Raw genomic sequence first — 8,536 nt, forward strand, 5'->3', positions numbered from 1 at the left:
GTGCACAAGCTCTCAACATGTCCTCCAGAATCTGATTGACTCTCTCGGTCTGTCCATCTGTCTGCGGATGAAAGGCTATACTGAACTCTAGCCTGGTACCCAAAGTCTGGTGCAACTGATTCCAAAACTTCGAAGTAAACTGTGTTCCTCTATCCGATATGATGGTCCTCGGAACTCCATGCAGACATACGATCCTGGTCATATATATTTTGTCCAACTTCGCGCTCGTATAAGTGGTTTTCACTGGAATAAAGTGGGCCACTTTGGTCAAGCGATCAACTACTACCCAGATAGAATCATATCCGGATCGTGTCCTGGGTAATCCTGTGATAAATTCCATGCCAAGTTTATCCCACTTCCATTCAGGTATTGGCATAGGCTGTAGTAACCCTGCTGGCTTCTGATGTTCTGCCTTCACTCTCTGATATACATCACATACGGCTACATACTCAGCAATATCCTTCTTCATACCGGTCCACTAGAAACGCTCCTTCAAATCCAAATACCTTTTGGTGTTTCCGGGGTGAATCGAGTATGGCGAGTCGTGAGCCTCCTGAAGTATTAACTTCCTGATCTTTGGGTCATTGGGCACATATATACGATCCTCAAACCATAAAGCTTCGTCTTCATCCTCACGAAAACCCTTGGCTTTTCCTTTGCTCATCTTCTCCTTTATCTCAGCAATTTCCTTATCGATCTTCTAGGCCTCTCGAATCTTTCCCAGTAATGTGGACTTAACCTCCAATGCTGCAACAAAACCTCTCAAAACTATCTCCAATCGAAGTTCTCTGAGATCGTCGGCTAACTCCTGTGGTAATCCTCCGGTTAGGAGAGTATTGACATAACTCTTGCGGCTCAACGCGTCTGCTACAACATTGGCCTTACCTGGGTGATAATCTAGCTTCATATCATAATCTTTTATAAGCTCCAACCATCTCCTTTGCCTGAGATTCAACTCCTTCTGCGTGAAAATGTACTTCAAGCTCTTATGATCCGTGTACACATCGCAACGGTTCCCAATAAGAAAATGTCTCCAGGTCTTGAGCGCATGCACTACGGCTGCTAACTCCAAATCATACATGGCATAATTCAACTCATGAGGTCAAAGCTGACGTGAGGCATATGAAACAACTCTTCCGTCTTGCATAAGTACACCTCCAATGCTTGGCGAGAAGCGTCGCAATACACTTGGAAATCTTTGCGTATATCCGGCAGAATTAGTACCGGGGCTGTAACTAACTGTTTCTTCAACTCCTGAAAACTGGCCTCACATTCTTCAGTCCATTTGAACTTGGTGTCCTTCTTCAACAACTGTCATGGGCTTCGCGATCTTTGAAAAATTCTCAATGAATCTCCATAATATCCCGCGAGTCCAAGAAAACTGCGTATCTCTCCAACTGAGGTGGGTGCCAACAACTCAGTAACAGACTGAACCTTGGTAGGGTCTACTGCTATACCTTCTCTGATATAACATGTCCAAGAAATCCAACTTCCTTCAACCAAAACTCACATTTGCTGAACTTGGCATATAGCTGATGTTCCCTGAGCTTCTCGAGAACTAAGCGCAAATGCTCCTTGTGTTCCTCTTCATTCTTCGAGTACACCAATATATCGTCAATGAACACCACAACAAACTTATCCAAGAACTCCATGAACACCTTATTCATCATACTCATGAAATAGGCAGGGGCATTAGTCAATCCAAAAGACATAACCGTGTACTCATATAGCCCGTACGTTGTAGTAAAAGTTGTCTTGGGTATATCCTACTCTCGGATCTTCAGCTGTTGGTATCCTGATCGAAGATCGATCTTGGAGAATAATTTAGCTCCTTGCAGTTGGTCAAACAAATCGTTGATCATCGGGAGTGGGTACTTGTTCTTGATCGTCACCTCATTCAATGCACGATAATCAACCACCATTCTCGAAGATCCATCCTTCTTCTCAACTAAGAGCATTGGGGCTCCCCATGGTGATGAACTTGGTCGAATGTAACCTTTCTCCAATAACTCCTTAATCTGCTTCTTGATTTCCTCCAGATCATTTGCAGGCATCTGGTACGGTCTCTTCGATATTGGTCCGGTTCCAGACAACAGCTCTATCGGAAATTCAATATCTCGATCCGGTGGCATGCCTGGTAGTTCCTTCGAAAATACATCAGGGTAATCCTTTACAACAGGCACTTCCTCCTGAAAAACTCCTGAGAGTGAATTTACTTGGGTCCTCCTCGGCGCATGTCGTGACACATACTTAATCCTTTTTCCCTCTGGGGTGGTGAGTAGAATTGACTTACTAGCACAATCGATATTTCGTCCATACATCGATAGCCAATCCATGCCTAGTATCACATCCAATCCTTGTGACTCAAAAATAATTAGGTCTGAGGGGAAAACATGCCTACCTATGGTCAATGGCATCTGAAAACATCCTCTGCTTGCCATATGCTCCGCTCCTGGCGAGCTCACTAACATAGGTGTCTTAAGAACTTTGGTGGGCAACTTATACTTATCCACAAACCCCTTTGATATGTATGAATGCGATGCACCAATATCAAAAAGAACGAGAGCGGTAAATGACTTAATCAAAAACTTACCGATAACAGCATCTGGCTGCTCTTCAACTTCCTCCACGTTGACGTGGTTCACCTGACCTCTGGTGAAGGGGTTGGGCTTCTTTCCCAAGCTTCCATTCCCGTTACCATTCTTCACTTAGAACAATCATTGGCATAATGTCCAGTCTTCCCGCACTTGTAACAGGTAACGTGACTCAGATCCTTCTTGGCGGGTGTTGTTGGGTTGGAACGGTTTTGGCTGCTGCTTCCTCCATTCCCATTTCCATTCTTAGGGCCACTGTGGTTGTGTGGAATTCCTCCATTGTGGGTGTGGCCTCCATGGTTATGATGGGTATGTCCTCCCGAGTTCGGGGTAAAACAAGGCTTCTGCTGAGCTCCTGAATTGTACTTCCCCTGTCCATACTTCCTTTTGCGGCTCTCTATCTGCTGCTGCTTGCCTTCAATCATAAGAGCCCTGTCTACCAACTCCTGGTAGTTGGCGAATGTTGCCACCATTAGCTGCATACTCAGCTCATCATTTAGCCCTTCCATAAACTTCTCCTACTTCGCAGCATCAGTGACCATATCATCTGGGGCATAGCGAGTTAACTTGCTGAACTCATCCACGTACTGCCCCACAGTACGATTCCCTTGGCGTAGGTTGCGAAACTCATGCTTCTTCATACTCCTAGCTCCAGCTGAGACGTGTGCAGTGCGGAATGCTTGCTGAAACTAATCCCAAGTGACATTGGCTACAGGGAAAGTAGTAGTGTAGTTCTCCCACCATGAGGCTGCGGGTCCATCCAGTTGGTGTGCAACAAAGCGCACCTTCTCAGCATCTGTGCAACCTGCGGTGGTCAGCTCCCTTCCAATCCTGCGGAGCCAGTCATCAGCAACAATCGGCTCGGTGCTACTAGAGAACACCGGCGGATTCAACCTCAGAAAACGGGCTAAGTTGTCAACTGGGGGTGATGGCGGTGTGTTGTTGTTGTTGTTGTTGTTTCCTTGGTTCTGGACTAGCAACTGCATCAAGGCATTCTGCTATTGGATCAACTGAGTGAGCTCCGGTGGGAAGACAAATCTAGTGTCATGTCTCAGAGGCATCTGATAGGTTTAGAGGGGTGAGAACAGAATAGACTGAGGTCTAAAGAGAAATCACTACCCATATGCCCATGAGACAAACACATTCATATCACACCACTCAATTCAAACAAGATCATACAATCGATCTAAGCTATCATTGCACACTACTCGGACTATTTCTATATACATGGGGGAATACTACTGATAATATGGTAGTCGACTAGAAATTTTGATCGGTGGAAGACTCCATAATGTCAGCTCCAGCTTCATCATCATAATCATCATCACTGTCGGGGTCGGAGTCGGTGTCGTCGATGATGATGTAGTCTTCAGGATGGTTGTCCTCCTAGGTGCGGGATCTCCCATGAATATTCCTATCTTCTTCTTCAGGTCTTCATTCTTCTACAGTAGTACAGCAATTTCCTCTTCATATCCATCATGCGTAGACTTGAGTTCTTCTTCTTGCTCCATGTTCTTGGTCATCACCTTCTTCATGTCTATCATATTGGCGCACATCTGGTTCTCCTGACGATGAATGTGCTGATTTAACTCCTGGATGTAGGCTGCAATGGACTTGTCCCTCCTGGTGCTAATCATCTCCCATTGCTCATCTCGGCGCCCGCATATCTAGTAGATGGTGTCCTTAAGATCCCTGTTGTATACTTCGTCGATGCGTCCCATGGCGATGTGGGCGGCCATGGTCTTTCCTAGACTCCAGGTTCGTGCATCAAAGGAAAACTCTATGGGCTCAGTGACTGGTGCGAACGTCCTCCCTGGAACATGAACTCGAATCATCCAGCGCTCCTCTTCTAGTAGAGTGGCGGTGTAGGTCCCGGTCAAGCTTGGTATTCCGATGCTCAGGTACCTAGTGCCTTCCTTCAAGTGTCGTCCAAACGGGGTGTCATCATCTGGTTGAGCAAACTTGTTCCTTGGGTCCGCCATCTACAGAGTAGAAAATGGAGAAGAGCCAGAAATGAGTAGAGAAGAGTATCCTATGTCTTATCCTAGTGGTCGCGTCCTACAGTCAGCGTGTGCTCTGATACCATCTTGTAGGGATCCGACCTCAGACGGTCAAATCTCTGTGCATAAGTGTCATCCCTGGATCGGTAATGCTGACACACACAGTACTCGAGGATTTATAACAAAGTGCAATCACACACTTATTACATCGAATAACTCAAAAAGAGTACTTATTACAATAATATGGCTCAAGGCCATCTAAATAAGATAACTGCGGAAGCATCAAAGATAAATGAGTCCATCAACCTCAACGACATAGTTGAGTGCATGACAACGACTTAGCGCACCTTACTCTTCGTCTGAAAACTCTGCAACATAATACGTTGCAGCATGTTCAGGTTGATTATCTGGACAAAAGAAGTTCAAATTCAAAACTGCTTGAAACCAAATTTTAAATTATCAGAATCATGTTCAGGTTGATTATCTGGACAGAGGGGAACAAGACGAAGATTTTGGCGTTGGTTTCACTGGATTTGGATAAACGAGCAAAAAGTAACGAGGGTTTAAAGATCAGGGACTAATTTGTGAGAAAAGTATTTGCAGATAGGTCCCTGGCCGAAAATAAACAGAAAATGAAAAAATCTAACGAGTGAACGTTCGCTAACAGAACTAAACGAAGGAATCCATTCGTTGCAGAAACAAAACTGACGAACGCTCGCTAATTAGAACCGATCGGAAAAACTGAGAAAAACCCTAACCCTAAAAAAATAAGCCAAAAGAAAGCCGAGGAAACCGGGATCGGTTTTATCGGTTCAGCGGCGGCGGCGGTCAACGGCGGTGGCTCCGGCGCGCGCGGTGGCTCCGGCGCGCGCGGCGGCGTCGGTGCGGGGTGGCGGCGCGGGCGGCGGCGGGGTGCGGAGGGGCGGCGGCAGCAAGCGGTCGGCGGCGGCAGCAGGAAGCGGCGGCGGCGGTGTGCGGCTGCGGCGGCGGCTTGGGGTGAGGAGAGGGGGCGGCGGCGGCTTATATAGGAGGGAGGGGGCTCGGCCGGCTTGGGGGAGGGGTCAAGGCGGCGGGGAGGCGGAATCCGCCTCGGACACTGCCGGCGGCGGCGCGGGTGCGGACTCCCGCGCACGGAGGCGGCGGCGGCCTGCTGGGCCTTTGGCCCGGTCGGTCCGAAACTTTTTTTATATAAATTTTGCCCGGAAGAAAAATCCTAATAAAATATTTAAAAAAATCAAAAAATACGAGTAACAATTTTCACCGTCCAAACCTAATATTTAGGACAAGATGAAAAAATTTCTGGGCTAAGATGCAATTTTGAAAAGTGCAATTTTTCCCTAATTCAAATAAAATAGCAGATAAAAATGTCGACAAAATAAATTTGATTTTAAAACCTCTTCTCCAATATTTCTCCTCTGTTGAAGAAGTCATTTTATCTTCTCTCATTTATTTTTATTATTGGAAATAATTGGAGAGAAATATTAAAATCAACTTGATCCTATTTTCAAATTTGAAAATAAACTCAAATATGAAAATTTGTGAAACCTCCAACTCTCTCCTTGGGTCCTTGAGTTGCTTAAGATTTTCTAGGATCAAAAAGCTCAAATAAAAACAAATAAAAATGCAAAGAACATGAATGCATATGATGGCCTATGTATAACATCCAAATTGAAAAAGCTCAAGAGGTAGCAAGAAGGATTTCTGGCGCCGTTGTCGGGGAGATCTACGCCAAGTCAAGACATACCAAGTACCCATCATAAACTCTTCTCCCTCACATTACATTATTTTCCATTCGCCTCTCGTTTTCCTCTCCCCCACTTCTAAAACGATTTTCGAAACCTTTGCCTTTTCTTCGCCCCTCTTCTGTTCGTCTCTTTTCGCTTGCTTCTTGTGTGCTTGTGTGTTGGATTGATTGTTTGTCACGATGGCTCAAGATAATACTAAATTGTGTGACTTTTCCAATACCAACAACAATGATTTTATTAGCACTCCGATTGCTCCTACTACCGATGCTGAATCTTGTGAAATTAATACCGCTTTGTTGAATCTTGTTATGAAAGATAAATTTTCTGGCCTTCCTAGTGAAGATGCCGCTACCCATCTAAACAACTTTGTTGATTTGTGTGATATGCAAAAGAAGAAAGATGTGGATAATGATATTGCTAAATTGAAGCTATTTCCGTTTTCTCTTAGAGATCGTGCTAAAACTTGGTTCTCTTCTTTGCCTAAAAATAGTATTGATTCATGGAATAAGTGCAAAGATGCTTTTATCTCTAAGTATTTTCCTCCCGCTAAGATCATCTCTCTTAGGAACAATATTATGAATTTTAAGCAACTTGATCATGAGCATGTTTTGCACAAGCTTGGGAGAAGATGAAATTAATGATACGTAATTGCCCTATACATGGTTTGAATTTGTGGATGATTATACAAAAAATTTATGCCGGATTGAATTTTGCTTCTAGAAATCTTTTAGATTCGGCCGCGGGAGGCACTTTTATGGAAATCACTTTAGGAGAAGCTACTAAACACCTAGACAATATTATGGTTAATTATTCTCAATGGCACACCGAAAGTTCCACTAGTAAAAAAGTTCATGCGATTGAAGAGATTAAGTTTTGTGTGGAAAGATGGATGAACTTATGAAATTGTTTGCTAATAAAATTGTTTCTTCTGATCCTAATGATATGCCTTTGTCCACTTTGATTGAGAATAATAATGAATCTATGGATGTGAATCTTTTTGGTAGGAACAATTTTGGTAACAACACGTATAAAGGAAACTTTAATTCTAGGCCATTTCCTAGAAATTCCGGTAATAATTATGGTAATTCCTACAACAACTCTTATGGAAATTTTAATTAGATGCCTTCTGATTTTTTAGACTAGTGTTAAAGAATTTATGAGTTCGCAAAAGAATTTCAATGCTTTGGTTGAAGAAAAATTGCTTAAGATTGATGAGTTGGCTAGGAACGTGGATAGAATTTCTCTTGATGTTGATTCTTTGAAACTTAGATCTATTCCACCTAAGAATGACATCAATGAGTCTCTCAAATCCATGAGAATTTCCATTGATGAGTGCAAAGAAAGAACCGCTAGGATGCATGCTAAAAAGGATTGTTTTGTGAAAGCGTGTTCTTCTAGTTTTCATGATAATAATGATGAAGATCTAAAAGTGATTGATGTGACTCCTATTAAATATTTGTTTTCCAATATGAATCTTGATAAATATGGGACTGGATATGAGTCAACTTTAGTTAAAAGGCGTCCCAATGATTCGGAGTGTAGCGACCAGACCTCAAATGGCCTGTGCTGCTGTGCACCAGTGTCATCCCTGGATCAGTAATGCTGACACGCACAGTACAAATGGAGGATTTATAACAGAGTAGCAATCACACACTTATTACATCGAATATCTCCAAAGAGATTAATATGATAAGCATGGCTTAAGGCCATCTAACAACGATAACAGCGGAAGACTTGGAAGATAAGTGAGTCCATCACTCCAGCGGCATCACTGAGTATAAGATCACGACCTAAGGCATCTTACTCGTCGTCTGAAAAGTCTGCAACATGAAACATTGCAGCCCGAAAACGGGTCAGCACATAGAATATGCTGGCAAAGTAACACATAGAGAATAATGAACAATGATAATGCTATACTATATGCATATATGGCTGGTGGAAAGCTCTATGGTTACAGTTTTTGCGAAAAGCCAATTTTATCCTACTTCAAAGGAATAAATTTTATTTAACTATCATGGTGGTTGTGAAACATTGAGATGGTTGACAGCATCTCAATCCCAATTAAAATGTCATCAATAACCCAACAAAATTAATTAGAAGTAACATAGTATTGAGATTCACATGATAATCCAAGTACCAGATACTCAAGTTGTCCATAACCGGGGACACGGCTAACCATGATTAGTTTGTACACTCT

The sequence above is a fragment of the Aegilops tauschii genome, chromosome 2 (genome assembly GCF_002575655.3).
Source record: "Aegilops tauschii subsp. strangulata cultivar AL8/78 chromosome 2, Aet v6.0, whole genome shotgun sequence".
In the NCBI taxonomy this organism is placed as follows: Eukaryota; Viridiplantae; Streptophyta; class Magnoliopsida; order Poales; family Poaceae; genus Aegilops; species Aegilops tauschii.